This window comes from Saccostrea cucullata, unplaced genomic scaffold (genome assembly GCF_032062105.1).
Source record: "Saccostrea cucullata isolate Sc308-1 unplaced genomic scaffold, CSIRO_AGI_Scuc_v1 ctg2730, whole genome shotgun sequence".
In the NCBI taxonomy this organism is placed as follows: domain Eukaryota; kingdom Metazoa; phylum Mollusca; class Bivalvia; order Ostreida; family Ostreidae; genus Saccostrea; species Saccostrea cuccullata.
Window position 1 is genome coordinate 19,204 of NW_026935114.1, and position 26,118 is coordinate 45,321.

General features: G+C 35.8%; 1 long non-coding RNA gene across 1 annotated transcript; it reads right to left on the bottom strand.

Moving 5' to 3' along the window:
- Positions 1-2,301: 2,301 nt before the first annotated feature.
- Positions 2,302-2,703, bottom strand: LOC134241908 (uncharacterized). The gene is made up of 2 exons (XR_009986757.1): positions 2,629-2,703; positions 2,302-2,425 (listed from the first exon to the last, which is right to left on the bottom strand). It is a non-coding gene; the product is annotated as an uncharacterized LOC134241908 (long non-coding RNA).
- Between the last annotated feature and the right edge of the window lie 23,415 nt (positions 2,704-26,118).

Here is a 26,118-nt window from a genome sequence, read left to right on the forward strand (position 1 = left end):
ATCCTGCACCAGAACAGGAATACGACATCCACTCACTATACAGAGCCGCTTTCTCCAGCGCCGAGAATGTCTTCCCATGAAGAGGAACTTCCAAACCTCACTCCCGGGTTTTATTTCAGTTCATAACTTTCAGACCTTGGTCCCTCGGCGCTGTTTTAACATTTTAAAAAAATAAAACGGCCACCCACCTCTTTAGTAAAAATGCTTTTTTATACTGTCAAAAAAAAAAAAAAAAAAATTAAAGAAAAAAACACCTGTATCAAGTCAACATGGTCACTGTTTTTTTTTAATTCTGAGGGAACCCTGTTCTTTTCTTTTTTTTTAATTTAAGGCCTATAAAATGTCGTTTTTTTTCCTTTTCGATCTTTTTTATCAAGCTGGTCTTTTTTTAAAATTTGCATTTTTGATTTTTTTTAAATTATTAGCTGTATACCAGTCTCAAGGAAATTTTAAAGAAGGTTTGTTTAACAAAATAAATCAATACCTCATGTTTGTTAGGATGGTTGACGTCATCTTGGATTTTTTTAAGACGCTGAGTCTATGATTTTATTTAATTAAACATACAAAAAAAAATCTAAGAATGGTTCATGCCCCGAAAACTAAAGACGAATTGCTTTTTAAACACATTATATTCTACTTTAAAAAATTTCACTTTCGAAAACAAGTGGATTCTAACAAAAACGCAGTACAGTTAAGGCAACATTTTCTATAAAAACTCACGGAATCCGAAACATTTTATGCTTCACAGTTTTATTTTTTTAGCAAGACACTCTAGTTAAAATAGCTATTTGTTATCTTGAAGAGTATGTCCATCGCTTTTCACATCGGTATTTTTTGACATCATGTGACCCCCTGAAGTCACGTAGGTCAAAAAATGAGATGTCAAATTTAACCAAAAAGTGCAAGGGCAAGGCAAACAAAACATTAACTGCAAAATATTTTATGTTGTCCCTATGTATCTATTATTTATCAAAAGTGATGCTCATTCAGTTAGTTTTCCGATATAATTAAGTTATTCAGCTAAAACAGACAGAATTGTTTGAAAAATAGGATATTTTCCTAATTTCATCGTGAATTATAAATTAACTAAAGGATTACAAAGAAATGAGCATCACTTTTTGAAAACTATACAATAAAATAAATAATTTAAAATAAAAACCTACTTTTAAAATTGTCGCCTTGCCCTTGCACTTTTTGATTAAAAATTGAAATCTTGGAAGAGTCAATCTAATTATAGTTTTCAAACGCATAGTTGATCCAGCATGGGAGATAACTCTTGAGTAATTAATATAGTTTGTTTACCTCGTAAATTTTAATAAATATACATGCGGACAGGGCTGGACTCTTTTTTTCTTACTGAATCAAAAGGGTATGCATTAACTCCTTGACATTTCTATCTATTTTGTGGATTCGTTCTCGATACATTGTACACATTTACTGTATGGTAAAAGACGTCTTTCAAACCTCCCGCATTTCCTCAAAGACGTGTATACATGACATGTAGTATTACACACACATAGGTCTAAATATTGCCGCTATATATATTCATGTAGAAAACAAATGGTTAATTAAAATATAGCCTCCTCCATTAATAATAAATTAATTAGATACGTATCTATACCTCTCTCTCACTACTGTACGCATAGGCGTCGGAACCGGGGGGGGGGGGGGGGGGCTTAGCCTACCTACTTATTTGCAAATCATATACATAATGTAGGCATTGGAATTTACCTTTATCTGTTGGTTTAGCCCCCTTTAATTTTGCTTCCAACGCCTATGGTACGCACACTTGTTTTAATAATTTTTCTTTTCTTTCTGCATACGAGATCATGAGGGGGAGGGGCTGGCAGATTTTAGAAATAAATACTTGCAGATCAGTGATCTCGCCCTCCCACGAATCAGAGTTTTTAATTTTTTTTTTTTTTTTTTTTTGCTTGTAAGACTTTTCAATGAAGAGGGAAATAAATAAATAATCTGCCCTTCATCTTATTGATCGGAAATAAATATTAATCTGTCCTTCATTGACATGAGAATGAAAAAAAATCTGACTTAGAAAAACTTGCCACTCCCCTTCCCTCAGAATCAATGGTGGTCCCCTATCCTATTTTGAATCAATTAGGGGGGTCTCTTGTCTCCTGTTTTTGGTAATATTATTGAAAAATAAATGAACACAATGTACATGCTGGAAATAAGATCTTCATGGACATCAGTACCCTGAACACAAAAAATGTATGCAAGTTAATATTTTCACATCTTAATAGCTTTTCAACACCTGTACAGTAAATAAATGAAAAAGTCAAATTATTATTTATCTAGAAAATTTATTTAATAAACATTTCTTTACAAATCCAATGACAGACTGTAGGAATGCTGGGCAGGTGCAAATTATTTCAATCACCTCATGTTCTTGTGGATAAAATGAATTCTGAAAATATGAGAAAATCAGAAAATACCATTATTGAAAGTAATTTCTGTTCAAAAAGTGAAATTTAAAAAAATGCATTAAAACATTTAAAATAGAATGCATATACATGTTTTCAATTCTTCTGTTAGTTTTTAATTATTATCAAAACAATTCAATAATCTTGCCAGGAATATTGTATGGTTTATAGCTAATATTGAGCATACCAGTTTCCTTGAATGATGTAGTAACTTGCTGCCTGAATGAATCCATTAGTCTAACATTTGGGAATAGCTATGCCTACAAGCTACATTGTATACTGTAGTGAATTTATGTTATTCATATAAATGGCAAAAAAATGTGTTACAAAACTTCTCTGGGAAAGTGAAACCTCTGACATTTACAACAGTTATTAATAGAATATTTTCTGAACAAAATTCTGAGTTTCACCATTACCAAAATGAAAAAAAAAAATTATATAGCACATGCATACTTTAAAAATGTGAAATGCTTTTAATTAGAAATATACATACCCTGTGGAGAAATGATACATTTTTTATTTATTCATTCTTCATGTTCTTTAGGCCTGAAACTCTGGACAGCTACAATGATAAAAGTATTATACAAATATTTTTAATGTACATGTAATCTAAACAAATTATGAATATTTTTTTCCATTAATTTAAAAATTCTAGAAAATTACAACCAGTTGAGGTTCTTTGTTTTCATCATAATGACACCGATAATTTTTTTGAATTGTGTAGCATGTTAGTATGTCAAAAGACATGATCATTGCTTGTTTAGGCCTAGTCACTAGTGGATCATTGACTGAAACAATGAAAACATCTCATTTAATTTAGTTTAAATTTGCGTTATTGGTGACCTCCATTACTACACATATTGTCTCAAAGAAAATGAGCTAATTGACAAGAACTCAGTACATATTAAGTGCAGTTAAATTTTAATAATTCTAAAAAGTCATTTTTAGATGTAAACAACATTCCGTGTCACCGAATGTAAGCTCTTGGCTGAAGCCGAATGCAGACAAACGACACATTAAAAAGAGAATTATTTTAAAGACATGCTATTTTATATACGATAAAATCACTAATTATTTTCCATTTAAACATGAAAATATTGCTGTTTATTACAAAGTCTTGCAAATATCGGTAGAGAGTTATTTTGAGCACTATTTCCTTATACGGATCAATTAGGGCGGAGCAACTGTCATGACGTCAGACCTCATTACCATAATCTTTTCATGTGTTGCCTTAACTGTACTGCGAAGGAGCTTACACTATGGTTTTCTGAAGAAAAAAAAAGATTGATTGATTGATTGTACACTGTTTAAAGTCCCTCTCCAGAATATTTCACTGATATGGAGACGTCGCCATTGCCGGTGAAGGGCTGTAAATTTAGGCCTATGCTCGGCACTTATGGCCTTTGAGCAGGGAGGGATCTTTATCGTGCCACACCTGCTGTGACACGGGGCCTCGGTTTATACGGTCTCATCCGAAGGACCGCCCCATTTAGTCGCCTTTTACGACAAGCAAGAGGGTACTGAGGACCTATTCTAACCCGGATCCCCACGGGGCCTGAAAAAAAAAAAACAAAAACCGGTGACCTTTGAACTCGGGTTGTGTTTATCCCTAAACCCATTTTCACTTGATTTATACTTTAGTTCCGATTATCCTGAAATAAAAACTATATGGGCCCTTTTACCTAGGTTTCATCTTACTAACTATCACCCCTTTTCCTGGTCTCACCCTCTAAATCAATTAAAAAGACCTATTTTATAAACTCAAGTCACTGGATTTCGCCTCCTCGCTTCGACATTTTTCACTGTTTTTCTCTACTAAGAATTCATGTCATATGTCCATTTTAGTATGAAAAAAGGCAACACACTTACCGTCTTTAAACCCGTATCATCATACATTCCTAGGACGAATACATAATAAATAATCCATGAGAATGTATAGGTCCCAAAGCACAAAACAAACACAAATGGGGTTCGCCATGGTTTTTTTTGGCATCGGCTTCAGAAGTGCCCTCTTGTCGGTCTGTCATGTGTGCATAAATACAGACGCTCACCAGAGCTCAGCGTCATTCTGCTAGCATCGGATCTCCGTGGCATTCAAGATGACTGATGGTATCTTCTACGAAGATCTGTTCTTCATACCCGGCATCCAGGTCGAAACTTATTATCGGCCGCAGCAGCGGCCGATCTATTTGTGATTGTGTTAGAAAGTGCACATGGGGAAATGAGACGTTATTTTTATATTACTTCAATAAAATAATTCATAAATGATAACAAGTAAAAATCATGATTAAAATATTTAAAAAACTTGCTTAAACTTAGTATTAAATGTTGTTATTACATTTAAGTTTCATTATCATTTATCATCAGATCATCGATAATTTATGGTAAATATAAAAAGAGTTTACATTAGCTACTCCCCAGCCTGGGAGTGTGTAAGATATGAAAAGAAATCAAGATTTTCCGGGTAATAATGATGTGGTTCGAGTGCATAGTGAATGAAAAATTGAGGAGTTTTTCAACTACTAATAAAAATGCATCTGGTCTACATCTACAAAGGACATATTTTTTTTTACATTTTGCACCGCGGCCTGCAGAAACCATGGGCATTATTACGTGACCAATACCCAGGGTATCAGCACGTGCTTCATCTTGACAAGCCTACATCTTTGTTTTGATGACAATAAATTCTTATAATTCATCAATGAACATAATTTTTTTACATCGATAAATCTATTTTTTAGCTAATGTGGTAATGTCTATTTATTTAATTCTTTAAAAATTTTTATTGTGCTTTGAAGACTGCATGCCTGAAATAAAAATGATTCAACTATCAGTATTTTACCTTTGAATATCTTGACGTGCTTTCCTTGATTGTGAAAGAATTTTTTTAAATGCTTAATTTTGTTTGCGGCCTATTTGATGCTTTGCATCAATTTAACTTGATTAGTGCTAATCCGAACTGATACAGGGGGAGAGATTGCAAGGATTAGTATGACGCGAATACAGATGAACAACAATACGAGGAGCAGAAGCCATGGCCGCTCCAGCAGATCAAGGCCTTACAACCGACCTCAATCTCGCTCGCCACAACCCCCACCTCCTTCGGCGCCAGCATCACACCCACCACCTAGACCTGCCAGCCAACTCCCCAGAGTCAGGCGAGGTTCCAGGGTTGTGTTCCTCCCTGGGGAGTACGGGTAAGGGTGGAGAATATTTATTGTACCCTCTGTTTGACCGAGGACGAAGAGAATAACTTCTTGTGCGGCCGGTGCCTGCAGAGGGTGGTGTGTTACCTGTGTGCCGCCTGGCTTATTGACCGTGAACAGCCCTGCCCCCTCTGCAGGAATAGCGAGCCAGCCAGAGGCCCGGCGAGTCAACATATTGGTACCCTGGTGGAGCGCCTTCTAAGGGAGTTCAAAATATCAATCCAACGGCCCTTTTAAGAACCAACCAACTCTTTAGAAATGCCTTCTATACAGGGGTAAAGAGAAACGTTTGTGTCTAAGAAAAGATTGTCATTTTAATACAGTGGTAAAGAAAAACGTTTGTGTGTCCAGAAAAGACAATCTTTTAATACAGTGGTACAGAGAAACGTTTGTGTGTCAAAGAAAAGATTATCCTTTTAATACAGTGATATAGAGAAACGTTTGTGTCTAAGAAACTTTTTAATACAGAGGTAGAGAAAATCGTTTGTGTGTCCAGAAAAGATTATCTTTCTTAATACAGGTAGAGAAAAAAAGAAACGCGTGTGTGTATGTGTGTGTGTCAAGTCAAAAAAAAAAACAAAAAAAAAACCAAAAAAAACATCAGCTTATTTTTCTTTTTTAATATATTTTTTTAATTCAGGGTCTAAGACAAAATGGCCTAGATAAAACATACGGAGAATAGGAACAGAATTCAAGATCAAAAGTCCATGAAAGAAAAAGTGAGCCAGATTACATACCCCACGCTTCCCCGACACTCAAGTTCTTAAAATCCCGAAAAAATTAAGGAATCAGAATTTCCCGGTAATACGCACATCGACACATTGTTTCCTAAATATCTGCGAAATTTGACGAAATTCTGTGCAGTGGTTTAAGAGGAGTTGCGCTGACAAACTGTTCATCTCTAAATTCAAGGTATGGACAAAAATCTAAGTGTAAAAGTGTGGAAATTCCCGGAAAAATTAAAGGAATCAGAATTTCCTGGTAATATGCACATCTACACATTGTGTCCTAAATAACTGCTAAGTTTGCCGAAATTCTGCGCAGCGGTTTAACAGGAGCTGCGCTGACAAACTGTTCATTTCTATATTCAAGATATGGCCAAAAGCCCAAGTTAAAAAGTGCGGAAATTCCCGGAAAAAATAAAGGAATAAGAATTTCCTGGTCATATGCATATCTACACATTGTGTCCTAAATATCTGCAAAGTTTGACGAAATTCTGTGCAGCGGTTTATGAAGAGTTGAGCTGACAGTAGTATAAACCGCCTAGACGGGGGGTCCAACTGAGTGCACTTTTGGGGCGGGGGGGATGGGGGTTCAACTGAGTGCAGTCCCCCTGGGGGATAGCCGGGTCAAGGGAGTGCAGATTAGGGGGGTCTAGGGGATAGCCGGTAGGGCTGAAACGATACGCCCCCTCCACGATACGATACGTATTGCAATACTTGTGTCACAATTCAATTTTTTCAATACGATACAATTTAAGAACAAAACTATTCAAAAGGTTAAAGAAAACGTATTCAGATTTAAAAAAACAAAGAGTAAAAGGTGGTGATACAATAGAAATATACATGTACTACCAGGGGTATGCAATCTAAAAATTCAAGTACTAGCCCACAGGCTAGTGGCAGCAATAAAGTTACTAGCCCCAAGTAAAAAGTTATTAGCTCAAATATAGCCTTATATAGGGACAAAAATTAAAATAAAACAAATGTTGAAAAAAAATTAATCATTGAAAAAGTCAGGGTACTAAGGTCAACCTTTTGAAAATTAAAATTTTATTCTCACTATTAAAATTAAATCATATAAAATTAATGATTATGACAGAAAATAAAAATGAATTTAAGAAAAAATATCTGAAGATCTTTCCTTTTCTGATTATTTTGCACTCATTTAGAATGAAAATTAATTCATTTTGTTTTCATATTAAATCCTTAAATACACTAGAAATATATTTCATGTGAATCACACTGATCTTTCAGTTGATTGAGTGATCGTAAATAATTTTAATGAGATATCTGCATATATTTACAATAAACGGAGGAAATTCGGATTAGGAAAAAAACGATCGTTTTTGGAAGTAAATAAGTCAGGAAGTACTGCAAAATGGAGAAAATTATGGAGATTTATTGACAGTAGGAGCATGCTGCCTGGAAAATATTCACTGGTTGGGAATTTGATAGCAAAAAATGAGTAAAATACCGGTTGTACTTTATGTATTACATGCGTAGTTATAATTTTTACTAGCCCGAATTTACTAATTTGTTAATTGCACATCTCTGATACTTGTGGTTCTGTTGATTAAGAACACTTTATTCGTATAAATAATAGCAGAGGCAGCCTACTCTGAAACTTTACCGTCCCAATTTTCTCCCTCGTGTGTGTCAAACTGTTAAAATAAGGTCGAACCCGATCTATTTCAAAAAGTTAACCAAACCCGATTATAAAAAAACGTATCGAACCGAAAATCGAGATGGTGAATCGAAAATTGAACCGAGCACTTATATCGAACAATATCGATATTTCGGTGAATCGTTTCAGCCCTAATAGCCGGGTCAATTCAGTACATATAGCCCCTAAATACGGGGTGTTTACACTGTGTTTACATTATACTATACGCTGCTACTAAGATTTTGTCAGCGACTCAAGAATTTGATTATGACGTCACGCTTTCATTCACAGTCTAGCCAGCCTAGCCTAACCGGTTCAAACTGGATTTCCTCAAAACAATAGCAAATAACACACAAGACAAAACAAAGAACACAGATTTTTATTCAGAATGAAAATACAACAACCATTTACTTTTTCTTCTTCTGTGCCTTTTCTGTCATCAGGGATAGTTTCCTCTTGTGAGTAGTGCTGGGTCCTGGATTCTCTCTGTTGTGTTCCTTTTTCTCTTTTTTGTCTCCTTCTTTCACTAGAGGTTTAGTCTGGTGTGTCCCTGAAGTCTTCCTTCCTAGTTGGCGAATCTTTTCCATCACTTCTTTTCTAAAATCACCTATATCATTATGAATTATCTGCATGATAAAGGCCATTTGATTCAAGATACCGCATATCAATCTCCTGTCATCTACGTCCATAAGATCCTGTGTTTCTGGTACGGTCTCCTTTGTATTTTCCTCTGCCATATTTTACCTGTGTCGAGTTCCAAGTACTAACGAAGAATGATCTTCCATATCCAGCGCTGGTTTATATACCTTTACTATAAGGGCCGTGTGCATCAATACGTTTTACCTACGTTTTTATACCTGTTGCATCATCTTTCTATACATGTTGCATCATCTTTTTATATCTGTTGCATCATCTGTAAGGACCGTGTGCAAAAAATTAGGGCCGTGTGCATAAATATGTTAGACTTACCTTTTGATCGTACTGTATACGATTTTGTACACAGTTTAGTCAGCGAGCTACCTATGCATTATGACGTCATACACTTGTAAAATTAAACTTTCATTTTCACTTTTGTTTCTAAGAAGTGAACTTAGATTTTCAGAAAATGTAGGACTATCTTTTGCTTTTCCTCTCTTTTACTATGATGATTTTCGTGCGGTGAAGCTTTTCTTGTTTAAAGCTCAATTTCTCTATGACCACTGAAGTAGTCATCCTGATGCATTTTTGCCATGAGCATGTTTAGACCACTTTCATTTTTAAAATCGTTTCTCTGACATATTCCACAGGTAATTTTGTGTTTACATTTCCTATGAAGGTCATAATTGCATTTAATCATAATTATATGTAAAGTTCTGTTTTGAATGTAAATGCTGTATTTATCCTCATTTCATGTGATTTTCAGTTGTATAACCAGTGCATGTAACTCAGAGTGCATTTAATATTTCTATGATGGGTCATTCTATAATTGAATTTAAATCAGAAAAATGTTCACTAAATGTTGGTAAAATACATGGTATCTTTTACATTTCTGTCCCTTTTGTCTGTAAATTATTGCTTTACTTACATTGTAAAATGAGGTTAATTGTGTATCACTGAATTGTATGATTTTTTCAGGATCAGCTGAGATGTTATTTCACTGAATTATTTAATTGATAGGCTTATTTGGCATATATTTGGATATCTCTGGTAAGTTTTTCTTGTTTTTTAATTGTTTACATTTCCTATGAAGGTCATCTTTGCATTTAAACATGATTATATGGTTAATTTAATTACTGTATAATACTTATGTGATCTGTTGTCTCTAACTTACATTCATATAAGCACACCCTTATTTAACCTAAAATATATTAACACATGATTAAGGGATCTTCAGAATATTAATAAGTCCTTTTGTATAAATTATGATATAATTTCATAATTCATTATGTATGTTACCCATTGAATTCAGACTTACTAAATGGTGATCAAAGAGATATTAATTAGGAATCTAATAAGAGAAAAGGAGGAATTTACAAAAGATTAATCCTAAGTCATTTACTTTCTGTTTTGATTCTAAATATGTTTGATATATGGCATACATATATTTTCATTTTCACTTTTGTTTCTTGGTAATGAGCTTTTCAAAAAATGAAGGACTACATGTTGTACTGTGATGATGCTAAAAGATAAAATATGTATTTTTCTGTATGCAGTACTGATAGGTATTAAACCAAAATTGAATCTGCTGTTAATAAAAAGTCTTTTAGTGTCTAAATAATGAATTTGATAATCATTTTATTTGTGATATTAATACAGTAATTGTGCTTTTTTTTTTATTAACTAAAGATAACATGATGAACTTTTCTCATCTGGAGTTAATGTTAAAACAATTTTTTGAGATTAAAAACAAATATTTTCATGATCGTTTTTGGCATTGTACATGTTTGTTCAGGTTTTAAACATGCATTGTTTAATGCAGTACTCTGTCATACTAACAAAATGGTTTTATTTTTACAGTCATCAACATGGACGATATGTTTTGTTCCTAACTATCTATAATCAATTCTCTATGAAGTTCAGACTGTCTGCTCTTCCTTTGGAAAAACAAAGTTAGTCAAACAACATAGAAACACACAATTAGATGGATATGATTGTTTAGTACGATGGGCACAGAACCACCAAAAATCTCTACCCCCGGAGGCAGAACAAGTATTTCAGGAAGCGACCACTATGATGGAAACCCCTGAGGATTTATGGTTACAATGCCTAGCCTTATCACATCATGCGACGACCATGGGGAGACTAGCTACCATACATTTTCTATGTCGACATATGAAAACAATTCTGCCCCAGAAATGGTACAAACTGAACCTGACCCGTTATTTCGGAAACCCTTACAGTTTCCTGACCCATCCCCAAGCGGCCAAAGTGATTTTACTGTGGCAGGACATAGATGCGATGGAGAAAGTATGTATTCAATACGGAATGAAATACCTGGAAATTTCACACAGGCTAGGAAATCAGTGACTTTTAATACCAGCTTAAATCAAATCTACGAATTACCCCCCGAAGACCGGAGAAGTCCCAGGATGCAATTAGTAGCGGATCGAATACGATTTCGTCGGAGAATTCGACAGTTAGAAGCTTTATTAGTTTTTAAGAAATAAAATAAAAATCATGTAATACTACATCAGTGTTATGTTATTGTATGACGTCATATACAGTCGGGTTTGGGTTCCCTCAATTTCGCTTTGTCACTGTGTTGGGCGTGTTTTCCAAAAGCGATTTTTTGTGTTAGCCAATCACATTTGATCACATGATGGATTGTTGATGTTTTGCCGCGATATTTGACTATCGTCTGCTATGGTTTATAAATACAGACCCTCCGAGCGCTCAGCATCATTCCTTCGTAGCTGATTACAGAGAAGAAAGAAGATGGCTGATAATTTTTACTACGAGGACCTATACCTCATCCCGGGGATTGTATTTGAGAACATATTAATCCTGAGGAGGCTGGACAATAACCGGGAACTCATGCGGATCAATTTGGCCAGATTCCAGGTCAACACAAACAGAGGGAGAAGGGCCCACCCTTACAGGAGGGAGGCACCCCGCTCACCACCGCCACCCAGACCCGTTACCCCGACCCCCCAGGTACAGGCCAGGAACCAGGGGCGGATTCCCCCCTGGGGGTTTGCCGTCTCCACCCGGGAGATTTTATGTTCCCTTTGCATGACGGATGGGGAGCCAAGCAACTTCGTCTGCAGCCGCTGCTTACAGCGTCCGGCATGCCTCTTGTGTGCTGCCCGGATCTTGGAGGGGGTCTACCATGCCCCTTATGTCGGAATTCCGAACCCATAATACAGCCCGTGACCAGAAGGCCAGACAGAGACGGGGATAGTGATTCCGACGACGATAACATGCAAGTCGGCCAGATGGTCCATCACCTACTGGCCCATTAGAAGGTACCGGGGGACCCCCCAGAAACCAAAATGAAAAAAAACCAAAAAAAAAATTTAAAAAACAAAAAAATTACAAAAAAGGCCCTTTTAAGGGCCGCCCAATTGTTTAGAAAAGATGCCTTCTGTACAGAGGTAAATAAGAAACGTTATGCGTGTCTTAGAAAAAAAAAAAGATTTTCTTTTTTTTTTCAAAAATACAGTCAAACAAACTATTGTATCTTAGAAAAAAAGATGATCTTTTTTATACAGTCAAAAATAAGAAACGTTATGTGTTCAAAAAGAAAAAAAGAGTACCTTATACAGTCGATAAAAAAGAAAAGATTACCTTATACAGTGGGTAAAAACAAGAAACTGTGTGTGTGTGTGTGTGTGTGTGTCTCTCAAGTTATAACACCAGGTCACTTTTTAAAAAAAAAATTATAATTTTTTTTAACTTTTTAAAACTTTAAATTTTTTAAATAATGATAATCAATATGAAAGTCCCTTTAAAAAAAAAAAAAAAATTCCTATAACACATAGACATATATTTTTTCATCAAACAATAACACATACATACATACATATACATATACACTTAATGTGGATGAAGAATGTACACCTGTTTGTCATAAGTGTGTGCAAATTGTTCAATATAATGTCTATAATGAGTCCAGTTTCCTTTGGCTAGTCCACATGCAATCTTCTAAGGAAAAGCATAAGTCTGATAAGGTAAACTTTCCCCCATTTCTTGTAAACAAGTTTGAAACCATTGCTCTCTATTTTATGCTGTATCCTGATAAGTGGAAATTCTTTTAGGTCGGTGACTTGCTTTTCCATAATCCCATTGAGCTAGTAAACAAATGACCACAGGGGTTTGTGAGTTGAACACCTTAATAGTGCCTGGAATTCCTCTATCTTCTTCTACAGCTAAATTTCTAGTCCCTAGAAGTCTGCGGGTGGCATAGAGATTGGCTTGTGGGAATTTCTCTGCAATACTTTGACTCAATCCGTGAGCTTTTGAGTGGATCATGATCTATAAAGTAAATACGAATGATTTTCAAAGCAGTACGATTCTTTTCATGTAAAATTTTCTTTCATAAAACATTTGGATACTTAAAAAATCAGGGGATGTGTATGTCATACGTTGTTAACACCCCAGTGTCACTACAGTGTTTGATTTTGGTAAAAAAAAAAAACCATCAAGACTTGTAAAGGATCTAAAAAGTAAATACGAATTGTTTTTATCCTCATGACATTTTATTTTTCTTAAAAATATATGTCAGAAAAAGGCTAGATTCCAAGAATCCTTATGTATCTCATAGTATGATTTTCTGAAAATCTGTGACCTCTGACCCCCCATTGTGTCTATAGGTAAACCTATATTAGCTTGTTTTTTACCCTGATCATGATTCTTTTGAAATAAAAACCATATCCGCACTCTTCCCTAAGTCCCTTCTCCCTAACCCACATGAGTTTTCCTGGTCTCACCCTCTAAAAAGACTTAAAAGGCTTATTTTATACACTCGGGTCACTGGATTTCGCCTCGTCGCTTCGAGGTTTTTTTACTTTTTTCTCCACGACGGATGCATGTCATGTATCAATTCTAGTATGAAAAGAAGCAGGAAACCTACCTTGTTTAGACCTGTATCATGCTGGAATCCTACTATGAATACATACTAAATAATCCATGAAAATATATAGGTCGCAAAGTACAAATCACACACAATTTCAGTTCGCCATGAGATTTCAGCTCTCGCCATCGAGGTGCTCTCTTTAACGTCCGTCACTTGTGCATAAATACCGACGCTCGCCAGCAGTCGACGTCATTCTGTTAGTAGCGGCTTATAGATCTTTACCATACGCCGTCTCCACGGCCAGACTTTTACATTCCCTCACATCCTCCAGTGTCTTCTCTTCCTCCAGTTCCTGACGCATCTGTTGGCCTTTCCTCTCATCTCCTGACGCATCTGTTGGCCTTTCCTCTCATCTAAACGGTTGGTGTTTCTATCCTTGCTGTGGTGAATCCGATCGAAATCGAAGTCCCGAGATGACGATTTTATTCCCCCCGTTTTGGGTCCACCAGTGAGGACGAGGACATTGGCAGCCTTATTGAGTGCCTGCTAAGGGAGTAAACCCCTTTGAGAAAAAAATCACTTTTAAACCAAACGGCTCTTTTAAGAGCCAACCAAATGTTTAGAAAAGATGCCAACTTATACAGAGGTAAATAAGAAACGTTGTGTGTCTAAGAAAAGACTACCTTTAAAAAAAACAGTCAAAGAAACGTTGTTTCTTAGAAAAAAAGATTATCTTTTTTTAAGATACAGTCAAAGAAACGATTGTGTCTTAGAAAAGATTATCTTTAAAAATACAATGGTAATAAGAAACGAATGTGTCTAAGAAAAAAAAGAAAACCTTCTTATACAGTCCAAAAAAAAAACGTTGTGTGTCTTAGAAAAGATTACCTTCTTATACAGTGGGTAAACAAAGAAAAAGATTACCTTCTTATACAGTGGGTAAAACAAGAAAGGAGTACCTTATACAGCCAACAAGAAACATTGTGTGTGTATCTCTCAAGTTATAACACCCAGTCACTTGTTTTTTTTTAATAAATTTTTTTAACTTTTTTTTAAAAATTAACTTTAAATTTTTTAAACTTATAAATTTTTTAAATTAACTTTAACTTTTTTAACTTTTCATAATAATAATAATAATAATAATAATAATCAATAGGAAAGTCCCTTTTTTAAAAAATAAATTCACATCAATCACACATTTTTTAAATTTTTTATTTTTTTCATCAAAACAACAATACCACATACATACACTTAATGTGAATGAAGAATGTACACCTATTTTGTCATAAGTGTGTACAAATTGTTTTTTCAATATTTTTTCAAAAAAAAATATTCAGGTAAATCTACAATCTCTTGGAACTAATTCTTTGTTTCTCACTTCAGATTTAAGAACCCCATATTCTTCATAGTCACCTTGTCTATAAAAGGTTCTTTCCAATTCTGGGGCACTGTGAGACATATCAAAACAAGTTAACCCATGAATCTTTTTGTACATGTATCTCTCATGACAGCTGTATTTCATTTGAATGAATCCTCTCACATCCCGTATTTAGGGGCTATATGTACTGAATTGACCCGGCTATCCCCTAGACCCCCCCTAATCTGCACTCCCTTGACCCGGCTATCCCTCCAGGGGGACTGCACTCAGTTGAACCCCCATCCCCCCAGCCCCAAAAGTGCACTCAGTTGAACCCCCCATCTAGGCGGTTTATACTACAGCTGACAAAAAAAAAAAAAAAAAACAAAAAAGAAACAGGACTGACGGACTGACTGACTAACAGATGGGTCAAAACCATTACACCTCCCGCAACTTGTTGCGTGGGGTATAATAAAACAAATTAGAACAGGAGGAGAGCAAACACGGACCTTCAAAACATCAGAGGTTGGATCAAGTGCCATGGAGAAGTGAGCACCCCCTGCCGACCGGTCATGATCGAGAGAGATGTGAGAGAAATTTCTACAAGGCAACAATGATAAGACACCAAAAATTGTTTCATGATAAAGAAAATTTAAACAAAATTATGTTCTTTGACATTCCATAATGTTGATTTTTTAGTTGACCATCTTAAAATTTTCATGGAGCATGTATAGAAGTTGAGAATCTCAGTTTTGAAAGCATAGACTTGATCAGTTTATAGAGGAAGTGAGTATAAAAATTCACTGTAGGTATGTGAGGCCGAGAGAATATAAAATCAATCAAGATGGCAGTCAGTCCTATACTCTTGTTTGTTGCAGGGATGGGGTTACTCCTACAAGTAAGAGCCTCGGTTAATGTCCCTACGCTCCTTGTATACCTCAGACTCTTACATCCGAAGGCCATTTTCTAACGATCTCGTTCCGCCTGAGATTTTGGGCGGAACGTATTTTGCGTGAAATAAACTGTTAACAAGTAATTTTCAGGTACCTACGTGTTTGCATGGGGTATGAAAGTCACAAGAAAAAAAAATCCAATTAATTCAGTGTGCATTATTGTTAATTAATGAAAATTGTCATTATTCCAATTTGTCATCAGAAGTACTTTCGACTTGACTTCACATTAATTTTGCGGATTGCTCGTCAGAAAACGAAATTTCCGTTACATTGCACTAGTTTCGTTTCGTCAGATTTTCTGAATTCCATTTCCGAATTTTAAATAGACGACTTGTTTCTATTTCTGCTTCGATTTAAAAAATAATGGATTTATTGCTAATACGAGAGGTTAACAGTGTTTTATGCGTAAGTTTTATCGTAAATATTGACTTTTTTATTATTTCGTACCATTCGTTAATATACAAAGCCTCATTTCTTAATAAAATAATTTATTTCCACCAGGGATTTCAGCGGCGAGAAGTTTTACAATGTATGCTAGAGGTTACGCGGCGCCAAATCAAAAGTATCTCGCCGTGAACCTCTAGCATGCTGGAGTAGGATGGGGTAAAACGGGTTCATTTTAATAAGGTAAAACTTACTCAGGAAAGCGCAAAGAAAAACATTCAGGGGTCTTGCAAAATTCATAAATTATGTCCTTCTAGAATGTCTGTCAAAATTATATCAGTTGCCTCTGTTTCAAAGAAGTATATTAAGTCATATACACACTAAATTTCTTCTGAAGACGGTTAATTCTTACGTTTGCCAGATTCTTTCAAGAAATTTGCACAATGTTAGCTCTCAAAATTGTAATTAACATTATACAAGATAAAATTAGAGAAAATTTAGGTGAGCTAAAAAAATAATATTCTTATGACTGATGACGACAATTCAGGTTGGAATGATGCTAAGAAAATGGGGGAGGAGGGCATTAGACATTTTCTCTGTCATTGGCATATTCATGAAAATAAAGAGAAAATAATTCAACTTGATAGGGACCAAAAACTTCAAGCAGAAAACTATACTTTTTTTTATGTGCTTCTTTACAAGGAGAATCTGAAACTATTTTCTCGTTGTGTCCAGGAATTGTCAAAATTTAAATAAATCCAGAATTTCTTCTATATTTTATAAATAAATTCTGGAGTAGAAAGAAATTTGGGCAAATGTTACAGGAAAGAGGACTTTGGCCATGTACACACAGGTTTGTTTGTCGAAAGCTTCCACAATCAACTAAAAACAGTATTTTTGAAACATTTAAGATATTGTCATGTGAGCATGCATTTTTACATAACTAGGTAATAATTTATTTCCTTTATTCATTTTTTAAAGAAATTCTTCATGATATTTTCATCAGACTTCATTCACTAATATAAAATTTCATGTTGAATTAGTATACCTTTGATGGGCACTCATGTGCTATTGAAATATTTTCTAGTTTTTTTTTCCCAAAAATATTAAAATACATGTACATGTACATTTTATTTAAATGTGCATTTTTAGGCCAACATAATGGAATACTATTGGGCGACTCAGGGTACCCATGCAGAACATCCCATATGATCCCAATACTTAACCCTGACACTGCTCGTAAACAGCGTTTCAATGATGTTCTGTGCAGAACTAGAGTTCTGGTGCAGCAGACTTTTGGTATAATCAAGAGAAGATTCCTCTAAATGTACCTCCCCCATGATATGGCAACAAAGCTTCCCCAGGCAACAGTTTTTTATGGTGGCCTGCGCTGTCCTACACAACATTGGTAATCAAAGGGGGATATGCTTTCAAGAATGGGTATTTGCCTCCTTTAATGATGACAGGGAAAGGTTTGTAGGAAGAAATGATGGGGTTTTGATGAGACAGCACACTGTATGAAACAATTTCTTTTAAGACATTTCCTCCCTTCTGATTGATATCATAGACTTTTGCAAAAACTTGAATTAATTCGCATTCATACCCAATAAAGATATATTTTTGGAGAAAAAAAATGTTTTTCAACATGAGTAATGGAAATTATTTCGAAAAAAGAATTTTAAAACTGAATGCTTAGAATGTCAGTTATATCGGATTTTTTTGTCGGGGGCGGAAATAGGCCGCTCCACATGTAAATACCTTTTCTGTCAATTATGTTGGGTTTCTCTTAATGTGCACGTGTGTTGTTTGGTGCAGTAATTGGCAACTCCATATGCGTGTACTTTTCTATCATTTTTCTTGGATTTCTTTTATTATGCGAGTGGTTTTTTGGGGGGTGCAGTAATTGGCCGCTCCACTTGTAAATACTTTTCTTGTCAATTAGATTGGATTTTTTTGTCGGGGGCGAAAATAAGGCCGCTCCATATGTAAATACTTTTTATGTATTTTTTTAAATATACTTTTTTAATATCCGTATGTAAATACTTTTTTATGTATTTTTTTTTTAAATCCTCTTTTAATATGTTAGTGTCTTGTTGGATACGGTAATTTGGCCGCTCCACCTGTAACTACTTTTCTCAATTATATTTTATTTCTTTTTTTTTTTGTCGGGTGCGGAAATAGGCTGCTCCACTTGTAAATACCTTTTTGTCAAATGTTTTTGGGATTTCTTTTAAATACGAGTGTATTGTTGGGTACGGTATTTGCAACTCAGTATGTGTTTACTTTTCTGTCAATTTTCTTTCAGCGGCGTATCAAAACTTAAAAACCTGCATACGGAGTTTATATATCTCAGTTGATTTGATACGCAAGAGCATGCTCTATGTATGAACAAACGAGGAAAATCATTGACAAATTGTCCGAAAGTTCTTTGGAATTTTTGAGTATCCACATCTGATTCACACCACTTTTTGAATATATTGTTGCACAGTACTGGTAGGAAGAGGGGGGTATTAAATCGATGCATGGAAATTTTTGATAACGTTGGTAAGCTATTAACTTGATGGATACATAGGCAATATGAAACTCCCTTTGTTTAAGAACATATGTAATACTTCAACAGATCCTCTCACATGTAAAGTACAGTGATGTATAACAGAAAAATAATTTAAAATTATCTGAAGAGAATTTAAAGAGTTGGATACTATTGAGGAAGTGGTAGAGGATTTGAAAGTTCCTGTTATAGAGAGAAAAAAGTCTTGATGACTTTGACGAAGACAAGGTGAAAAGTGCCATCCATAATATGCAGTTAAGGAGCGAGTATATTTCTCTCCGTCAACTAGAGAGTTGACAGAAAGGGGAATCAGGATCACCAAGTCATCACTGGGACTACTTGGATTCAGGTAAGGTACCAAGTTATCACTGGGACGACTTGGATTCAGGTAAGGTACCAAGGAGGATTAAAGAAAACCTATAATATTCATAACAGAACCATTTCAATATTAAATTAAGAAACAAATCATTTTATCGTAAAGCAAAAAATAAATCATTTCCAAAGAGACATTTGCATACATAAAAAATACCTGTACTGGTTTAATTCTCAAAATTTAAAATTTTTAATCTTCTTTTTTCAGATGATACAAATCTCGTTCAAAACGGAGGTACAATGGAGAGCGTAATGACATCGTTAGTATACACCGTTCTAAGCCGAAGTCTATCAGAAACTTTAGAGAGGTGATTCGACCTTTTGTGCACCTAGACGAGACATGGATGAACACCAATCATGTAGCAAGGGGAGACTTTGTAGACTGATCATGAACTTTTACTTCTGCCTTGGAGTCGCATTGTGAATGTCAGGGTCTCTTTTTCGACTTAGGAAAGATTCTTTTCTGATAACCGTTGATGTTGGTTCTTCGTTTGTAGGCACGATTCCGAGATGAAGTCTCTAGTTCGAATCTAAAACTGGCACTCAAGATTATGATGAGATGAACTCAAGAAACTTCACGAGATAGTTCAATGACCAGTTGCTACTTAACGTACCGGAAAATGCAATCATTTTATCTTGCATTAAGATTAATGCCTCCCATCAAACTCAAATGGGTTCTTGGTTTAAGAGTTCGATATCTAAGGCGCGAAAGGCCGTATCCAGTCTTGGCTTGATACAAAGGATATCAATTACACTCCGGCAATGATCAAGCCTAAATTACTCACATTGGTGAAGCAGCATAAGCCTCGTCCTTAAGTGTATGATTGACAATTTAGCTTGAAAGGCATTTCACAGTTTTGCGTCTACCTCCTTATCACTGTAAGCTGAATCACATCGTGCTTTAAAAGCTTCGTATTTAGAATGAATTGAAAACCTTCGTCGCCAGTTCAGGAGCAATGCAAGACTTAAGAAACTTAAGATAAAGTGATGAAGCTTTCAATCAAGCAAGATAACCTTGAGAAGTGGGGAAGAAGAGGATAGAAAGCCATGTGATTATTGAGGTAGAGACAAAGCTGTGAAAATTTAAACATTTTAAAATGACCACGTTGCTTTAGTGACTCGGTAGACTTCGAAGACGGTGAGAGTAGCTTAGACAAGATTCTGGTGACGACGAAAAGAACTTTGACTCTGACGTATCAATGAGTCGAGGAATCTGAAAATGAAGTCATTTGATCCCTTTGTGGTGACTATAATGCCCCTGAACGGTCTCGAAAGATTGCGTGGAAGGAATGCGAGTTGTTTGAAAGATGGGGTCAACTTATATGCACAAAACCTTCTCTAAAGACTCGTACATGCATTCGATTTTGGAACAGTTTGTATCGGCTGAGTCCTCTTTCTTCCTGAGTTTTTTTTTTTAATAATCATTGAACTGCTTCTCTAATCTAAAAGAAAGATTATTCATCAATCATTGATGCCTCTAGCCGTCGGTATATATAAAATACGCAATTATATATTGAAATAACCATATCTGAAGAAATTAAGCCATCACAATACACCATCGTTCAGTGATATTTATTTTGAAATGTTAATAAGTCGATTAATTTTTTTTTCATTCTGTAAAAAAAATCTAGAATTCATCCCGAAACACAAAACTAACACAGTATGACATCGCCATGATCTCTTGAAGCCAATGGGATGTTTTCTATTACGCTCGCGTGATGCGCATGAATACCAACGCTTGGCAGCACTCGTCACTCCTTAGAATGCAGTGCCTTGAAACGTCAAAATGGCTACCTTAAAGAGGACTTTGTTTTAACCACCTCATTGGACGGAATTCTTAACGTACTGTTGAGAATTTTTTCACTCATCTGGAGGCGCCACCACTTGCCGGTGAAGGGGAGCAAATTTGTACTTGTAATTGTCACTAAGGCCATAAAGAAGCGGGGAATTTTTTTACGTGTAAACACTTACTGCGACATGGGACCTCGGTTTATACGGTCATTTACTCTCGCAGCGGATTCGAAGTGGCGACGTACGGATCAGCTCATCACTTCCAAACTTCTAGATATGCTAGCCACCGCGCCAACCGGGCGTCAGAAAGTGAGAGGAATATTTGAATTTTTATATAAACAGAAAGGTGTAAATTTGACAAGGTTTGTCGAATACGTCCTATGTATTTTATTGGAATCTCAGGCTAGCAGAAAGTTAAAACTTCAAAAAATGTCATTCACAGACAGAAACTGTTCCAATATAAAAACGCATCCATAGTCAGCACAAAAAAATAAGCTATAATCAAGAAACAACCTATCCCTTGGTCAATATCAAGTGTATCTTTTCAATTTATTAAATGTTCAACAGTGAAATACTGTAATTTATTTATTGAAAAAAAGATGCATGTCAAATTATGAGAAGCTATCACAAATTCGACAACACTCAAGATTTTTTTCTTACCTTCGTAAAAAAAGTGTTGCGAGAAAGTCCAAAGTATGCCATATCGAGAGTTGACAATTCTGAATAGAAATTAATCTATCCATGATGTTGCAACTTTTGAAATATGATTTGACATTCAGGAAACCTTTTTACAAAGCAAGAAAGTCGAATACATTTTGTTAATAGATTCTTTTTTTCATTCTCGCTCATATTTCGACCTAATTAATTATTTACTACGTCTTACTTAAAAAGATATGTATTATATACATTTAAAACATTCCTCGAGCATGCATCTTGTTAATAGCACAAGTGGTACTCGTGTTCGTTAACAATGAATCAAAAACGCCGAAACACAGAGATACAAAAAGAATGACCACAAAATGAAGTACATAACATCAAATTCGTCATATAATGAATTCCACAATATGATGTTTACGAAGCAAATCGAACCCGCCATTTACGACGAGTAGCTGCCGAGAAAACAAAGCTTTGACATCAGGGTGGTCCAAAAATTAATATCATAATATAGCATTTCTACACATAGAATCATAAGATTTCAAGATTTTTCTATGAGTAATCGCTGCGAAAACAGAAAAGTACAGACCAACGGGTAAACAGGAATTTGACACTGAATTTGTACAATGCCCGCAAAATGATGCGCCTAATATTAATGATTGAGCTAAAAAAATTCAAGTTGCCGGATAAAAAAGGCGATAAACTGAAAGCGTGAAGCACAAGGGAAATGTATTCTCATCCTCCTTTTTAAGTACGCGTCTAAATATCCTTCATAATTTTTCATCAAATGAAAATACCCAGGACCTCAGTTAATTCAGTTTAATTGCAATCAACAATTATACCTAAACGAGCTGTTTGGAAATACGTAAACGATAACGAACAACGTTATAGAACTTTAAGTTGAGGAAGATTGTTTCTTTATGCGTCATATTACTAACAGTGACGTCATGTCTCGAAAATGACGTAATTTTGCAGAGTGTGACGCAGTTATAGCAAAATTATGTTAATTTTATGTCCACATTTGATAGAAACAATGACTTTAACTCGAAGATTTAGTGTCTTCTGGCCTTGACAGACTGACCGTGCTACATTTCGTGAAAACAATATGTAACATGAATGCAACATTTGAAACAAATATAAGGTAATGGTATCCAAATAACAAAGCTTGATATTGTGAAGACTTAATTTTTTTTGGTCATAACCCTCCCTTCCTAAGTAAAGTAGCAGTATACCTTTATGGCTTATAACCCGTCAAATGAGATTGATTGTATATAGTTTAACGTCCCTCTCGAGAATTTTTTACTCAAATGGAGACGCGACAGAAAGCTGCAAATTTGTCCCGTACTTGGAATTCAAGGTCATTGTGCAGGGAGGGATCTTTTTCGTGCCAGCAGCTACTGCGACACGGGACCTCGGTATATACGGTCTCATCCGAAGGACCGGTCTCCACGTCAGACAACGGGGTTCGAGCCCGCGACTTAATTCTTTCGCAACTCTTAAGCAGAAGCTTTAATCACTGCGCCACGCGGCGAGATTTGTAAATAGTGACGACAAACAGTATGTAACCTTGATCTCCCGAAACACCTATCTTTATTGATGTAGAAGTATACAATGAGTGATGATAGGTGTAGAACATGTAAATTTTATAATGGCAACATTTAGTTTTTTATCCCCCTGCAACTGTGTAGAAAAGAATTTAGATAGCAATTGTGTATGTGTCGGACTGTTGGTATGTGCTGTGCGAAACGGACGGGACTAGAACTTGCATCAGGATCAAAATATCGATGTATTGTTGAAAGCGATTTATTCGATACTCCGCTTTGCTGTGTCCGTATAATGCTTTTGAATAAGTCATTCATAATATAAGAGAAATAATTACTGTGTCTATACATGTTGCAGTATCTTAACTTGCATTTCCTGTCGTACTGGTTCCTTATCATTTACAAAGCCCTGTCTTATGATACATTTAATACATTAATTCTAAGTTAGAAATAAATATTTTGTTAGCAGCTTCAATAGATCAGCAAATAATGAAAACCATTATTGCCAAGATCTTAATTTCATCCTCAGTCGCTTGGTTTACAGACCGAAAAAAGTTTTTAATGGTTTAGGTTTACCAAGGAAGGATATGGAGACAACGACCTCAAAGTCCATAAAACAATACAAAATAAGAGCAGAGCAAACACGGACCCCCGAAACATCAGAGGTGGGATCAGGTGCTATAGAGGAGTGAGAATCCCCTGCCGACCAGTCACACCCGCCGTGTGCTTCTTGACATGATTAGGAAATAACGGAAAATTCCTTCAATTCAAAGGTTACAAGTTAAACCCAGATTTATAAATCAAAGTGGCAGTAAACGGGAAATTGTCAAGTCCGTTTCTTTTTAAAACATGTCCTAAGAGTCATTTTTCAAATTTTGCTGAAAGATTATGATTTCAAAAAGTAAAGGGTGGATCGGGGAAAGGGGGGAGGGTAAACAGATTACAATCTACTTAATAGTTGATTTTGTTGCACCTGATCCCATCTGATGTCTTAGGTCCGTGTTTGCCCTGCTCCTGTTTTGTCTTGTCGTATGGACCTTTGATCTGGAATACTGTTGGTTATCTCCATATGTTTCATTTGTGATAATTTGCAATGAAAATTGCAACTCGCTACCGTTTCTTTACCAAATTCGCCCGATTTTCCCTCTCGAGAACTTTTCAGTCATAAGGAGACGACATCATTTGCCGGTGGAGAGCTTCAAATATTGTCCTCTTCCCGGTACTGTAGCCATTGACCAGTGAAGGATCTTTTCGTGCCAGCACTACCTGCGACACGAAACCGCGGATTATATTGTCTCATCCGAAGGCCTCCACGTTCGAAAGCGGGATTCGAATCCGTGACGTACGGAACTACTCAATTCGCGACTATGGATTAGATGTTCTAACCAATGCGCTTAAGAAATAAATTGTTGACAAACCTTCGTTGACCTTGTTGGCCATTGTTATTATTTAACTCAGTAGATCTTACTTCGAACAACTGCCCAATCTTTGAATGAGTAGCAACGCTTACGCCAACTGCATGCTTTCATTTTACTACGAACAAGTGGATCTGGTCAATTTATAATATATATTACATGACCTCCAAAAAATATTCTTTTAAAGAATTAACAAAGATATGAAAAAATAAAAGATGCCACTGGCGTGTGTAAGTTTTCGTTGTTTTTACATATTTTTAGGTCACCTGAGTAACTCAGGTGACATATTGCTATCTGTTTTCGTCCGTTGTCGTGCGTCGTGTGTTAACATTTGAACATTTTCAGCTTCTTTTCTGAAACCACTGAACCAATTTCAACCAAATTTGGTATGCAGCATCTATGGGTAAAGGGGAACAAAAATTGTGAATTTCATGGTCCCCGCCCCCCTGGGGCCTGAGGGGTGGGGCCAAAACCACTAAAATAATTGCAATCTTTGAAAATCTTCTTCTTTACTCCTGGACTTCAAGCAGGCAAACTGTTAGCATGAATGTAATGAGCATTGAGTCCTCTACCAAAATTGTGAAATTCATGGCCCTGGGGTCAGGGGTTCTAGTGCTAGGGCGGGGCTATATAGATTATATAGTGAAAATGAATTATTTCTTTGAAAATCTTCTCTGCTTCTGGGTATTAAATAAACCATAGACCTAAAACGAAAGGGACCGCCGACTCCTATGACGTCACAATAAATATCACTATACGATCTCCCTCCGATTGCAGCGCCCTCACCGGGATGCATAGAAAACATCCGGCATAACAAAGATAACGTTATTTACATCTACATTGTCGAGATATTATAGCACTGAATGAATTAAACTTTTGCCGAATGTACTAAATTCTTTTTACTAATACACTAAAGAGTTCCTTGAGCAGCTTTTGAGGTATTTATCTTGTTTTTAATGTGTATTAAAGCTATACAATTTGAGCATTGAACATGACAGATGAGCACGTACCATGATCACAGAGAAGCTGTTAAAATGCATGCGAGGTTGCTCAAGATGCTGCTCGATGAAAAAAGTTAATATATAAGAAACAGATAGGCCTATTAATACGTAGATTTTTTAAAGAGCAAAAATCTTATGATTAATAGCAGTGTTTGACAACGCTGATAGTTCGCAACAGACCCCTCATGTGGCACCCTATCATGACTATGGTACAGTAACACGAGTAAGGAGGTAAAAATTTATAATCAATACGAGTATTCTTTGACAAGCCTATAGCCCCCCCCCCCAATTTTTTTCGCAAAGATATGATGTAGGCATTGACCAATTTCGACAGGCACGTTATAGTTTAAGCCAATAAATGGATAAGTGCCAAAGTGGTAGTGTTTTGATAAAAATTTGGTACTAAAAGAAGTTCGATCCTAACAACAACAACAACACCCCCCCCCCCCCCCCCCCCGACAGGATTTCCGAGTTTGTACGAAATTGACACATCCCCCCCTTTTTTTTTTAATGCTTTATTTCCATGCTTTCAATTTAAACATCAAATCCATTTATCAAAATTGCACAGAAAAT